Source organism: Callithrix jacchus, chromosome 13, assembly GCF_049354715.1.
Source record: "Callithrix jacchus isolate 240 chromosome 13, calJac240_pri, whole genome shotgun sequence".
In the NCBI taxonomy this organism is placed as follows: domain Eukaryota; kingdom Metazoa; phylum Chordata; class Mammalia; order Primates; family Cebidae; genus Callithrix; species Callithrix jacchus.
This window is the reverse complement of record NC_133514.1, coordinates 75,046,714-75,062,292: the sequence shown is the minus strand read 5'-3', so window position 1 is coordinate 75,062,292 and position 15,579 is coordinate 75,046,714. Positions and strand designations below refer to the sequence as shown.

The 15,579-nt window shown below is 43.4% G+C and overlaps 1 pseudogene; it reads right to left on the bottom strand.

Moving 5' to 3' along the window:
• Positions 1-6,444: 6,444 nt before the first annotated feature.
• Positions 6,445-7,034, bottom strand: LOC128929385 (epsin-2 pseudogene; annotated as a pseudogene).
• Positions 7,035-15,579: the final 8,545 nt, after the last annotated feature.

The window sequence follows — 15,579 nt, the reverse complement described above, 5'->3', positions numbered from 1 at the left end:
GCTCTCTTCAACTGTGTCCAAAGAGACAGCATTCTCATTATACATAGCAATGGAAAGTAAAACCCAGATAAAGGTTAGAAGTCATGAGGAGGCATGTTTCAACTCAATCTAAGATCTAGATTAGATCTTTGCTTTGGTACTCAATGACTTCTACATTAGCAGTAAATAGGCTTAGACTAGACTACCCCATTGCTGGAATATTGAGCAATATTGAGTCTCACTCTGTCACTCAGGCTGGAGTGCAGTGGCACAATCTAGGCTCCCTGCAACCTTTGCCTCCTGGGTTCAAGCAATTCTCCCACCTCAGCCTCCTGAGTAGCTGGAACTACAGGTGCCTGCCACCACACCTCGCTAACTTTTGTATTTTTAGTAGAGACAGGGTTTCACCATATTGGCCAGGCTGGTCTCGAACTCCTAACCTCAAGTAATCCACCCATCTCAGCCTCCCAAAGTGCTGGGATTACAGGAACAAGCCACTTTGTCTGGCCTGTAACTTTTAATTCTATTTTGAATATTAGATTTTATATTCCTTCTTGATTTTTGGTCAATGAGAAACTCAGAATCTGATGAAAAATTAGGCCACAATTTGTGATTCTACAATACATTTTAAAAGCTTTAGCTTATATAATTTGATATAGAACCTAGGTATTTTATTGAAACTCTGTTACTCACTGCTCTTAACTGACAGCCAAGTTGTGCCTGATCTCATCCATTTTTCTAATGTATATTTCCAAGGATAAATAGTATAAAACATCTCAAAGCCTCAAGGACAGAGTTTGGAGATATAGATTACTTATGGAGCCAGAAATATAGCTTTTCAGCTTTTAAAAAATTGAAACTTCAAGAGTATTTTCTTAAAATAGATTGAGTTCAACTTGTCCTGCAATTTTCTGGGAGAAAACCTGTTATCGGTTTTCAGAGAATCATCGTGGGAAGCACTCTCTGACTTTCGGAAGTAGGATGGAAATCACATCCTATGTATGTTGCAGATATACAGCGGTTGGGCAGAGTGCCTCTAGAAAGTATTACGGATGTGCTGCTTTGAGTGAGGGATGAGTGTGAGGGTCACAGGATCCAGGCAATGAATACAGGGGGGTGGGGCAGGGAGGACAGAAGTAGGAGGATGCAGATCAGCAGAAGGGGATGGGGAAGACTGGCAGGTGTCACAGCAAGAGGTGGTTAGAACCTTCAGCAGAGCTGCTGAGATTTTGTACAGATGCATGCAAGGAGATTGTGGAAAAAGCAAGAGTCTCCTTTCCTTTCCAGAAGGGTACTTAGAAGGATGAAAGGAGAATTGTATACTCTCAGATTTCAATCCATTGATGTTGAAAATGGAGACACTTACAGATTCTGATGATGGTAATAATACTACTTTATATCTCAGGGCTATCTTATATTTTTCAAATTTTTTTCACATTTTGTGAGAACAAACATAAGATTGTGGCAATGTTAATATTTTCTTGAATTTTTTGAAGCCCCAAACCTGCTGGCTGACTGCCAAATTTAGCTTATCAATGTCATTTATAAGGTCAGCGAATTTAGTGGATGTTGATGATGATGTCTGCTTTTTACTCCTGCAATAATTAACACAAAGAGCATGTTCCCAACTTCACATTCTAGTCTACTGTGTAGTTTGAAAGATTAGAGTTAGTAGTTCTGTAGTGCAGAATATTGTCTGTTAAATGTGCACTCTGAATGAAGAGACCCCCTTAACAGGCTTTGTGTGAACAACAAGGTTGTTTATTCACCCAGGTGCTGGTGGGCTGAGTCCTAAAAGAGAGCCAGCGGAGGGCAGTAGGATAGGAGTTGGTTTTATAGGTTTGAGGTAGGCAGTGGAAAGTTACAGAGGTTACAGTTCAGGGCAGATTTTGCAAGCTGGGAGGGGGTCATAGGGTCTGGAGTCATGAGGTTGATCAAGATTGGTTACAAAGTCCAGTTGCCTTATCAGTTGAGGTGGGAATAAGGAACCATAGAAGAATGTCTCAAAGTTAATTAGGTGTTGAAGGAGTTGATCATTTCTTCTCCTTTTGTGGTTTTCTGTTGTGAACTGAACGCGAGCCTGGGAATCTCCTCCAGCGAGAGGGTCCCACACCTGGAAGAGAGCGCGCGCCGGAAAAAAAGGAGATAGAAAAGGCGAGGTCTGGAGGGCTACATGCGCTATGCTCATGCAGCAATTTTATTTTTGCAATGTGTTTCATTATATACTTTTCTGAAGTTAAAGTTGTTTACACCAGATTAACGTACTTAAGTTACAGTAAGCAAGTTACACCCAGTAAGTAAATTAAGCCCAGTAAGTAGGCTACGCCCAGTAAGTAGGTTACTTCCAGTAAGTAGGTTACACCCAATAGGTCAAGGTAAGTAGATTACAGTCACACCCTGTAAGCTATGGTAAGTAAGTTACAGTTATGTCCTGTAAATTACGGTAAGTAAGTTACCAAGTGTCCAAAATGAACACAATCAAGCAATAAACCATAAGAAGCCAAAAGTAGACACAATGCCTCCCAAGTCCTCATATCCATAAAGTAATGTCTGTTAATTATTTAGAATAACATAGTCCCTCTCTCGGTTCCTGCTTTCCCTCAGCTCAACTCCCCCAACCAGGGATCTGTGTCCAGGCTCAAGCTCACTGTATGGCGAGGCCCATTTTCTAGGGGCCTCACATGGAAGCAATCCCCACAGGTCTCCCTTAGTTTTCCAGTTACTTCAGACTTTCTAGTTCTAGGAACTCATCTGGAGTGTACATGCAGGTCACAGAAGTTAACATGCCATCCACAGTGTGGTCAATCAGCCTAAAAGACCTTGCACTGTTCAAAGAGACTTTGGTCAGGACACTCACTCAAATGCTTAAAAGCATGAAGGGTCCTGTATGCATTTTATATGTTTATTCCGGTTTATTCTAATAAACTTTATGTTAATATAGTTTTAGGTCTTGTGCAAATGATTCCTCAAACTAAAGCGGAAATGTTGACATTCTTTTTCAAATTAATAATTAATCGTTTTTGTTTTTTTTTTTTGAGATGGAGTTTCTCTCTTGTCATCCAGGCTGGAGTGCAGTGCTGCAATGTCGGCTCACTGCAACTTCTGCCCCCCAGGTTCAAGCAATTCTCCTTCCTCAGCCTCCTGAGTAGCTGGGATTATAGGCACCTGCCACCACACCCAGCTAATTTTTGTATTTTTAGTAGAGACAGGGTTTCACTGTGTTGGCCAGGCTGGTCTCAAATCCTGATCTCATTATCCACCCATCCAGCTTCTCAAAGTGCTGGGACTACAAGTGTGAGCCATGGTGCCCAGCCAGGGAGTTTAAAATCATACATGAAAGAATGTATCAAAGAAGGTGTGTATTTTTGGACAAGAGAAGGGTAGATTATCAGGGCACACAAAAGCTGGCTAACTCTCTTCAACTATGTCCAGACAGTGAGGGAATGTATTCTCTTCCCGGGTCCACAAGGGGGCGTGGTTTCAAAGACAAGAACTTCCCAGCTGCATGCTCGACCTGCCTTCTTTCACGTCTCTATCCAGAAGCTTAGAGGTCTTTGTTCCGGAAGATAGACTGTTCAGGTGAGCTCCCTTTGTCTAGAAAGCCCGAGAGAAGCTATGGGAGGACTGTGGGTCAAACAACAAATCAGATGTCAGAAATCAAAGATCAATCATTCCAGCGGAAGGTTAAAGAAATTCCTTTCATAGGTTAGAAAACTGGAATAGGGCGGGAATAACTCCCAGGATAAAAGTCCCCTTCTCTCTCATCCGTGCAGACTCCGTTTCTGGATCTCCTCTCTCAACAGTGTGGGAGCTCGCTTGCTCTCTCTCTATTTCTCATTTTCTCTCTCTGCCTAAATGAATCACTTTCTGCAAAACTCTTTGGGGTCCGATATATACTTAAACGAGCTCACCATACCCAGCAGGGTCCTCTCCCCCATTCTTGGGTGAGTGAGGGACCAAGGGCCTGGAAGCACACATCCTATTGGGGAGCTAAGCCTCCCCCAAGTCCCGCAATTATATATCACAATCTCATTATATATCACAATGGATATACATTAATGGCCACAAATTGATAGTCTTATAACTTAAGGTCTTTCTCTGAAAATGCCAACTCTATTATTTCTCAAATACATATTAAGAATTATATTCAGACCACTTAACAAGTATTTATTGAGGATACAGACAAATTACTAGTTAGGACATTATGAAGCATTGCGGCAACAGAAGGAATATAGTATATAATGGATAAGAGTATGAAGTTGGTCAGGCACCGTGGCTCACACTTGCAATCCCAATACTTTGAAAGGCTGAGGTAGGTGGACTGCTTGAGCCCCTGAGTTTGAGACCAGTCTGGACAACATGGTGAAACCTCGTCTCTACTAAAAAATACAATAGCTGGGTGTGGTGGTGTGTGCCTGTATTCCCAGCTACTTGGGAGGCTGAGGTGGGAGGATCGTGTGAGACCAGGATGTTGAGGCTGCAGTGAACTGGGATTGTACCATTGCACTTCAGCCTAGGAGACAGGGTCTTACCCTGCCACCAAAAAAAAAAAAAAAAAAAAAGAAAGAAAGAAAGAAACAGTAAGGAGTCAAGCCATGCTGTTTAAATTCTAACTCTGCCACTTACTATGTGGGATTTCTGAGGGAAGTCAGTTAATTTTGTGCCTTTGTTTCCTCGGTTGTGAATAATAATAAGATCTACCTCTGAGAACTGTTGTGAAGTTTCAATAAATCAATACACGTAGAACACTTTGATGTTGCTTGGCTTTAGGTAAACACTCTGTAAATGGCAGCTATCATTATTCAAGGATGTGTACTTGGAGTTCTATGAAGTAAATGAAAGTCTTTTATTTCTTTTTAAGTAAAGACGGGGTTTCACCATGTTGGTCAGGCTAGTCTTGAACTTCCAACCTCAGATGATCTGACCGCCTTGGCCTCCAAAGTGCTTGGATTACAGGTGTGAACCACGGTGCCAGCCGAAAGTCTTTTTTTTGAGATGAAGTTTTTGCCTTGCTGTCCAGGCTGGAGTGCAAATGGCATGATCTCTGCTGATGATAACCTCCGCTTCTTGGGTTAAGCACTTCTCCTGCCTCAGCCTCCCAAGTAGCTTGGATTATAGATGCATGCCACCACGCCCAGCTAATTTTTATATTTTTAATAGAAACAAGGTTTCACTACCAGGCTGGTCTTGAACTCTTAAACTCCACCCACCTCAGTCTCCCAAAATGCTAAGATTACAGGCATGAGTCACCACACCCTGCCAAGTTTTCTGAACTTACCATGGAGTTTGAAGAACAGGAAAAGAATTTTAGAACCTTAGATCTTTTTAGAAAGTATGCTTCTTACTGTTTTCAGAATTTTATTTCATTTTATTTTACCTTTTTTTTTTCCAGTCAGTGGGAAAACATTTAATGTGAGATTAAAGAAACAAGATTATTGATTGGGCGTGGTGGCTCATGCATGTAATCCCAGCACTTTGGGAGGTTGAGGCGGGCAGATCACCAGGTCAGGAGTTTTAGACCACCCTGGCCAACATGGTAAAACCCCCAACTCTACTAAAAATACAAAAAATAGCTGAGTGTGGTGGCAGGCACCTGTAATATCCGCTACTTTGGAAGCTGAGGCAAGAGAATCATTTGAACCTGGGAAGCAGAAGTTGCAGTGAGCTAAGATCTCGCCATTGCACTCCAGCCTGGGCAACAGGACAAGACTCTGTCTCAAAAAAATAAATAAAAATAAATAAATAAACAAGATTATCAAGAAAGAGCATTTGTTTCCCCCTGGCTACCAGAGTCAGTCAACTTTCCCCATTGTATGTGCAGCAGGACAACCCTTTGCTGCCAGACCGACCCACTCTGACAAGGAAGAAGACAAGACCTGCCTCTGCCCACTTTCTGCCCAGATGTACAGAATGAGACCCACAGAGCAGCAAAGGATATTAGAGACCCCTGAACCAGAGCAGCCTAGGGACTAAAAGTCCCTTTATGGCAGGGCATGGTGGCTTACGCCTGTAACCCCAGCACTTTGGGAGGCCAAGGTGAATAGATAACCTGAGATCAGGAGTTTGAGACCAGCCTGAGCAACATGGAGAAACCCTGTCTCTACTAAAAATACAAGAAATTAGCAAGGCATGGTGGCACATGCCTGTAATCTTAGCTACTTGGGAGGCTGAGGCAGGAGAATCCTCTGAACCTGGCAGGCAGAGGTTGTGGTGTGAGCCAAGATTGTGCCATTGCACTCCAGCCTGGGCAACAAGAGCAAAACTCTGTCTCAAAAAGAAAAAAAAGTTCCTTTATAACCAAAACTCAATCCAGACCAAGGACAATTTGCTTGGGGTGCCAAAGGCTTGGTACTGATGACAGATTCAAGTTCTGCAGTGGCCACCACTCCCTAAGCTCAGGGACACCCATCCCACCTGTCACCCATTGCTACTGCTCTGGCAAAGGGTGAAAAGCACTTCCATTACTCACAGCCATGGTAGGAGGCCAGGGACCCCGGCCTTGCCATACTCCTACTCCAAGTGGCTGGTGGAGAAGTTGGACTAGCTGGAGCCTTTCGCAAAGGTGATCTGGTTGCTGCCCATTCCAGTGGCAAGCCGGGCCATGCACTCTTTGTTTTTGATAGCCTGGGCCCTCACAGCCTTCATCTGTTCATCTTTGAGAAGGGCTTCCAATTGCTCTGACTTCTTATGCATGTTGATGCCCTGGTCCTTGCCATCTTGGTCAGTGTACTGAAGTCCTTCAGGGTCTGGATGGCGAAGATGTTCTCATGGCACTCCTGGGCCATGCGCTCAAAGCCTGTCTTGATGCGGTAGTCCAGCAGCATCTGCACCTTGTACACATGCTGCCAGTTCTTGCCATGGTCACTGAGCCACATCCACACCATGCTCGTGATCTCTGAGAAGATTACCACATGGTAGGTCACGTTGGCAATCTCGGTCATCAGACAGCTGGACAGACCCCACGAGTTATTGGAGGTGGCTTCCCAGACTTTGATTTCTGCCTCTGAGTAATTGTTCACAATGTTTTTCATCTGTTATCTGACAGACGAAGTCATTATTTTTCTTCGTTACACATTTGAAGCCCTTCAAAGAGAGAAACTTTCCTGTCCTTAGTAAGTGCATACTCTATGAAGGTTCAGTTTCCATAATCAAGCTGGAGCAAGATCCCTGAATGGTCATTTCCTCCTTTGGAGCCTCAGACCAAAAAAGCTGGAAGCCATGACTGGGCTCTGACCACATCTGTTACATGAGGCTCCTGTCCACAAGTTTGGTAACCTCCATCTGCCTCTTCACCAGTGAGCACCTAGCACTTAGCACTGTGCCTGACACAGAAATGAACACTAAAATCCTGGGAATCTCCACAGTGCTGTCTTTTTGCCTGGGAACAATTGACTGAAGGCTGGCAGCACCTAGGCAGCTTCAGGATGGGGCTGGTCACCAGAAAAACAAAGGCAGCACCAGTACCGGGAGGGGAGAGGGACTGAAGGTTAAGTTTATTACCAGTGGCCAATTATTTGGTCAATCATGTCTCCATAGTGAAGCCTCTATAAAAACACAAAAGGGGCCGTGCGCAGTGGCTCACACCTGTACTCCCAGCACTTTTGGAGGCCAAGGCGGGCAGATCACAAGGTCAGGTGTTGAAGACCAGCCTGGCCAACATGGTGAAACCCTGTCTCTACTAAAAATACAAAAAATTAGCTGGGCATGGTGGCACATGTCTGTAATCCCAGCTACTCTGGAGGCTGAGGCAGGAGAATCGTTTGAACCCAGGAGGTGGAGGTTGTGGTGAGTAGAGATCACGCCATTGCACTCTAGGCTGGGCAACAGAGCAAGACACCATCCAAAAAAGAAAAAGCACAAAAGGAAAGGTTCAGGAAGCTTCTGGATGGCTAAGTACATGAAGGTTCCTGAAGGGTGGCACCTAGGTATGGCATGGAAGCTCTGCACTCCTTCTCCCCAATACCTGATCTATGCATCTCTTCATCTGTATCCTTTTCAATATCCTCTGCTCCTCTCTGCCAGCGTGGGTGTGCTGCTGCAGCTGCTGGCAGTGCTGGGAAGGGAGCTACCTGAGTCCATAAGCTGTGGCCGGGGCGTCTGGCTCTGTTTTTAGAATTTTAAATCACTGGACAAATGTAAATATAATATTTAGGTATTTATCATCTTTTTTAAAAAAATTAGAGAAATTGGAGATATGTAGGTTAAGGTACTTGCCCAAGGAATGAATGAGGAAGATTGAATGAGGATTCCATCTTCTGATAGTCTGATAATCTCTAGAGCATTGCTTAAACATATAAACCATAATCTTCAAGCAAAAGTAAATAAATACCCAGAGCTTACTTTGGGTTACATGTTGTTAACACTTTTTGCCCTTTGGTGTCTTTATACACATAGTTTTAAATGGAAAGGGATTGATATGGTTTGGCTGTGTCCCCACCCAACTCTCATCTTGAACTGTAGTTCTCTTAATCGCCACGTGTGTGGAAGGGACGAGGTGGAGATAAATGATGCATGGGGATGGTTTCCCCCATTCTGTTCTCCTAGTAGTGAGTTAGTTCTCACAAGATCTGATGGTTTTTTGTTTTGTTTTGTTTTTGAGACGGGGTCTCACTCAGTAATCCAGACTGGAGTGAGTACCAGGAACTGAGGAATGTCAAGCTGGCCCTGGACATGAAGATTGCTACCTACAGGAAGCTGCTGGAGGGCGAGGAGAGTTGGCTGGAGTCTGGGATGCAGAAAAGGAATATCCAAACAAAGACCACCAGCAGCTATGCAGGTGGTCTGAGCTCGGCCTATGGGAGCCTCACAGGCCCCAGTCTCAGTTATGGCCTGGGCTCCAGCTTTGGCTCTGGCGTGGGCTCCAGCTCCTTCAGGTGCACCAGCTCTACCAGGGCTGTGGTTGTGTCAGAAGATTGAGACCCGCAGTGGGAAGCTGGTGTCCGAGTCCTCTGATGGCCTGCCCAAGTGAACAGCTGTGGTAGCCCCTCTCAGTCTGCCCTTCCTGCGGCTGCCCCACAACCCAGGAAGGAGGCCACTGTGCAGGGGAGCACAGGGAACCAAGACCCACCTGAGGCTCAGCCCTAGCCTTCAGTCCACCCCTGGGGATGCATGCCTCCAGCAGGTACAAAACAATTCAATAGCTTTTTTACCCTTTGTCCAAAATAAAACCTCAGCTAGCTCTGAAAAAAAAAAAAGAAAAAAGACTTTTTTACACTCTGAATGATCCAAACAGAAAATGTTATCATCATGAGAATACATCTTCATTTGCTTGTCTCTTGACTTCATTCTGCATTCTTTTTTCTATTGATTAGTTTTTATTTTTGTGGGTACATAAGTGTATATATTTACAGGGTACATGAGATGTTTTGATACAGGCATGCAATGTGACATAAGCACATCATGAAGAATGAGGTATCCTCTCCCTCAAACATTTATCCATTGAGTTGCAAGCAAACCAATTACACTATTTATTTATTTATTTAGAGATGAAGTCTCACTCTGTCACCCAGGCTGGAGTGCAGTGGCACAATCTTGGCTAACTGCAACCTCCGCCTCCCAGGTTCAAGTGATTCTCCTGCCTCAGCCTCCCGAGCAGCAGGGATTATAGGTGCCTGCCACCACACCTGGATAATTTTTTATATTTTTGGTAGAGACGGGTTTCACCTTGTTGGTCAGGCTGGTCTCGAACTCCTAACCTCAGGTGATCCACCTACCTTGGCCTCCCAAAGTGCTGGGATTACAGACGAGAACCACTGTGCCCCGGCTACACTCTTTACTTTAAAATGTACAGTTATGACCAGGCATAGTGGTGCACGCCTGTAATCCCAGCACTTTGAAAGGCCGAGGTGGGTGGACTACCTGGGGTCAGGAGCTTGTGACCAGCCTAACATGGTGACACCTCACCTCTACTAAATACAAAAAAATTAGCCAGGCGTGGTGGCTCATACCTGTAATCTGAGCTACTTGGGAGGCTGAGACAGGAGAATCACTATATTTGGGAGGCAGAGGTTGCAGTGAGCCAAGATCGCGCCATTGCACACTAGCCTGGACAACAAGAGCGAAACTCCATCTCAAAATAATAATAATAATAAATAAAATAAAATGTACAGTTATTAGTAGGGCGCGGTGGCTCATGCCTGTAATCTCAGCACTTTGGGAGGCTGAGGCAGGTGGATCACCTGAGGTCAGGAGTTTGAGACCAGCCTGACCAACATAGTGAAACCCTGTTTCTAATGAAAATACAAAAAATTAGCCTATAATCCCAACTACTTTTTGTATTGGGAGACTGAGGTAGGAGAAGCGCTTGAACCAGGGAGGCAAAGGTTGAAGTGAGCCAAGATTGTGCCATTGCACTCTAGCCTGGGGAACAAGAGCAAAACTGTCTTAAAAAAAAAAATAGTGGATGGCCACATGTGGTAGCTCATGCTGGCTCATGTCTGTAATGACAGCACTTTGGGAGGCCTAGGTGGGCAGATCATGAGGTCAGGAGATTGAGACCACCCTGACCAACATAGTAAAACCCTGTCTTAATAAAAAATACAAGAAATTAGCTGGGCACGGTGGCGTACACCTATAGTCCTAGCTACTCGGGAGGCTGAGGCAGGGGAATCACTTGAACCCGGGATGCAGAGGTTGCAGTGAGCCACGATAGTGCCACTGAACTTCAGCCTGGTGACAGAGCAAGACTCTGGTTCAAAAAAAAAAAAGGCCAGGAGCGGTGGTTCAGGTCTGTAATCCCAGCACTTTAGGAGGCCAAGGGGGGTGGATCATGAGGTCAAGAGATGGAGACCATCCTGGCCAACATGGTGAAACCCCGTCTCTACTAAAATATGAAAATTAGCTGGGCATGGTGGTGGGCACCTGTAATCCCAGCTACTTGGGAGGCTGAGGCAGGAGAATCGTTTGAACCTGGGAAGCAGAGGTTGCAGTGAGCCAAGATCCTGCCACTGCACTCCAACCTGGCAACAGAGCAAGACTCTACCTTAAAAAAAAAAAAAAAAAAAAAAAAGTGGAAATATCTGGTTGTGGTTGATCTATAGGAAGAAAATAAATAATAATTATTTTAAAAAAGAATGACCGACTCAGAGCTTCACATTTAAATGAATACAAGAAATCTAGCTCCAACTTTGTAAGCTTAAAGATAAAGAATGCTAGACTCACACCACGCGCAGTGGCTCACACTTGTAATCCTAGCATTTTGGGAGGCCAAGGTGGGCAGATTGCCTGAGCTCAGGAGTTCGAGACCAGCCTGACCAACATGGTGAAACCTGTTGCCGCTAAATACTAAAATACAAAAATTAGCCAGGTGTGACATGCACCTGTAATCCTAGCTACTGGGGAGGCTGAAGCAGGAGAATCGCTTGAACCCAGGAGGTGGAGGTTCCAGTGAGCTGAGATGGCGCCATGGAACTCCAGCTTGGGGGACAAGAGCCAAACTCCACCTCAAAAAAAAAAAAAAGTATATGAAACTGTAAGACCATTGGCATAGCATACACTTTATGGAATTCTTCTATTTAAGGAGAGAAACAGTCTCATCTTCAGTACTGGGAAAGAGGTCTTTAATTGCTTGTGGTATTGTTATTAATTTGTCCAGCAAGCATCCTCTCTTTCAGTGACAGACCCTTTCCTCTTGGCCTTGAAGGCTGGCACATGACCAAACCTGGCTAATCACAGCATCTCACTTTTACTGGACATGGTAAATTGTCCAAAGGGCATGTGATGCAAGCAGGGTCCAATGCCAAATGATTCAATAAAACAGAGAATGTGATATCCTAGACCCCATGGAAATACCTCTTGCTGGGTACCTCATTCCTAATAAAGTATGGTGGAGATCCCTAACTATTATTCCACATTTATTCTATTTCTTTTCATTTAGCAACAGAATCCTGGGGTCTATGTTTTCCAGCCTATTTTTGAGATAGATGTGTCCATGAGACTCATTGGGGCCAGTGGGATTGACGGAAGTCATTGAATGGCATTTCTATGATTTGACTTTAAATCATTAGACATGTACTTTTTTATTCTCTTTGCCCTGTTCCTACAGGCCAGAAAGCAGATGTGGCAGTGACTCACCTTTAATCTTGTAGAAGAGGATAACATTTCAGAAGATGGTAGACCAATGAGCTAGAAAGATATGTTCCTTATTGATTTTGTCTCCAATCACTCTAGAAAACCCTCTGTGATAACTCCCAAGTCCTTCTAATTTTGCAAGCAAGAAGTAGGTGCAGAAATCAAGAGAATGTTCTTCCTCTGTCTTTCTCATCTCTCTTAGGAGTGGCCTTGGAGGATATTGACTAAAGGATATCCTCCTAGCAAGCAGGACCGGAGGTAGATGAGTTTGACCATAAGATTCGTTCCATTGACTGGAGAATGAATTTTCGCTGTCCTTGTCCAGCAACCATTGTAAATTGACCTTCCTTTAAAATATGGTATTGAGATTGTCCTGTATTCTTCCACTGTTTCCTGGAGTTGTTTTAAGTTTGTTTTCTTTTTAAGGTCTGGACTGAGATGAAATGAGGTTGTTTTTGTTTAAAATGTAGTCATTTGTAATAGTACCATGAAGACCTAACCAAGAAGAGCACACACCCTCAAGAAATCCCTTGCTTTTTTGGCTACGCTGGTCTCCAACTCCTGACCTCAGTTGATTCATCCTCCTCGGCCTCCCAAAGTGCTGGGATTTCAGAGATTCTTTACAGATGCAATTACCCCTCCTCCAACAAAATGGCTTTGCAGGGACATTTCAAAAGATGGCGAAGAAATACATTTTGAGATAAAATACTTTGATATCCTTTATCTGTCATGTGATGTTATGCCAGAGTCAAGTTGGAAAGTAAACCACGTTATAGAAATTGACATAAAAACCCACCTGATAACATTTTATGGTTTGTAGAGTGTGACTCCATAGGCCCTTTAGATAGGAATTTGGAGAAGAGGGGAAAAAGGTCAGAGTTTAGTCTTCAGTCACATCTCTTTAAGGGGTTTCCTTAAAGGAGATGATACTGAGTTCAAACAGTACCTTGTCAAAAGAAAGAAGAGACCAGGATAGACTATGAAAGAAATGTATTTATACAGTGAAGTTACTCACTGGAAACACTGTGTGTGGATATGGTGTTAGATTGTGAAGTCAAGCTGGGTGTGGTGGCTCATACCTGCAATCCTAGTATTTTGGGAGGCTGAGGCAGAAGGATCACTAGAGCCCAGAAGTTTGAGGCCAGCCTGGGCAATATAGTGAGCCCTCATCTTTACACGTTTAAAAAAAAATTGCAAAGTCAATGCATAAGACAAAAACCCATTTAGGCTCAGCTATAAAAAGGAATGAAGTACTGATTCATGTTAGACATGGATAAACCTTGAAAACATATTGCCAAGTAATAGGTGGATGAAGGACACACATTGTATAACTTCACTTATATGAAATGTCCAGAATAGATAAATCTACACAGGCAAAAAGTAGATTAGTGATTGCCAGGGATTGGAGGTTGTGACAGGGTGAAGAATGATAAAAGCCTGTATCAGGCTTCTTTTTGGGATGAAAATGTTCTGGAATTAGATAGAAGTAATGGTTATACAACTTTCAAAATATATGGAAAACCACTGAATTGTATACTTATTTGCAAGGATAAATTTTATGGCTTGTGAATTATATCTCAGAAAAATTCATTTTGGCTAAATTACCCTTGAAAGTCCTTTTCAAAAAGTCTAATAAAGCTGTTTTTACTTTCTTTCTTTCTTTTTTTTTTTTTAATAGAGACAGGGTTTCACCATGTTGGCCAGGATGGTCTCAATTTCTTGACCTCATGATCTGCCTCCCAAAGTGCTGGGATTACAGGTGTGAGCCACCTTGCCCAGCCACTGTTTTTACTTTCAGCATAAAAAATCAATGGCCTTTGAAACTTTTTAGTTGAGTACTAAATAGTATGTTGAGTCCTGTTACAAAAAATGTGTCTCATAACTTGAGTCACATTCAATTATATGAGATACTCACATAAACGTAAGGAAGTGAATCAGAAGCAATGAAAAGGGATTATGTGTACCTGTAGGGATATGATAATAACTTCCAGATGTATATAGTTTTAAGGAAATAAATTTCCAGATCCCTACCTTGCATATGTTATCGCTTGCAAAAAGAAATTAAATTTTGGAAACCCAAACTGATTTAGCCAAAGGGGAAAGTCAAGTTGGGAACTGGGTCACCAAATCTGCCTCCCCCTTTTGGTTCCTAAATAAGATGGCTACCAGATGAAAACCTACATGTCTCCCCCATATTTTACAGACAAGAAAATTCCTAGCATGCTGCTAAAACTTCACCAAGCAATGCAAATTCATAGCTTATCTTTAGAGGTGGTCACCCCAGCTCACCAGAAACAAATGCATATCTGATTGTTCCTCTACCGCATTTTGTCTCTGTTATCTTAGGTAAAATGCAGATTCCCCACATTTTTCCTTTGCCCCTTTTATGTCATCTTATTTAAAAAATGCAGATTCACTGAGCCAAAGGCACAAATGACTATTTTCCCCTATCGCCCCTCTTAGATGAAAACTGTGTGCTTCTCAATATCTTCTTTAAATCTGGAACCCTCAAAATCATTTTCGAAAGGCATAGACCTGTTTCCCCGGCTCGTCCTTAACTTTGGCAAATACATCTCCTAAAGATGGATGGACACTCTTGTAAGTTAATTTGTAGCCAAGGTATGTCATTAATATGTCCTATTGTGCTTTCCTACCTCCCATTTATCAACTTACGTGAGAGACATACATCTTACTTGTCATAAATTATTACCATAGTAAAAACTTGAGGGTGTCAAAAAGTGGAAAAATTTGAGACGCTGAAGTTGGAGAAGACTCCTTTAATTAAAGCACCATAAAATCACCATAGAATGATTCATTTTTCCTTGCCTTATATTTTTGGCATGCAATACAGAAGAAACTCAAACAAGTGAGTGACAAATTAGTAAAATTCTTTTCATTCACTTCTACTTAAAAGGCACAAACCACTGACCGACCCCTCCCCTCTTAAACTATATTTGAAAAGTTAGGAATGAAAGCTGGTTATACATAGTTCATAAATACTGGCTTACCCTACCTCCACCACTAGGAAGTAAACATCCTAGCAGAGTGTAAAAAGGAAGAGGCCGTGGACGAACAACGCGGACATTTGCAGGCACACCTTTTCCCTGCGACCGACAAAAATGCAGCAGCGCAATTACACTCCAGTGAACTGCAGCACTCACAACGCACACATTCTGTTCAATGGATGAGTCCATATAAAGTGAAAGTCCGCTTCTAAAAGCATGGGTGTATTTAAAGGATACATAGTCTGTTCAAGTCCGCTTCAGAGAAACCCCAAGCACTTCCAAGAGATCCACACCCTCTACCCGGAGCAGGTGCAAAACCCGCTGCTCCGCCGGCAAGCGTAGGAACCCACGCGACAAACAGCTTCAGTTGCCCATAGCAGCCAGGATGAGAGCCTTAGGGACGTGAAATAGGCCGGGCCTGCGTGGAAAGTGAGTGTGCGCCTCCATCTCTGTGACAGCACCCGTCGCGAGGTCCCGCTAGCCGCTTGCGAGTCGCTCTTAGCTTTGCTCTGTCAAGTGGGAGCCT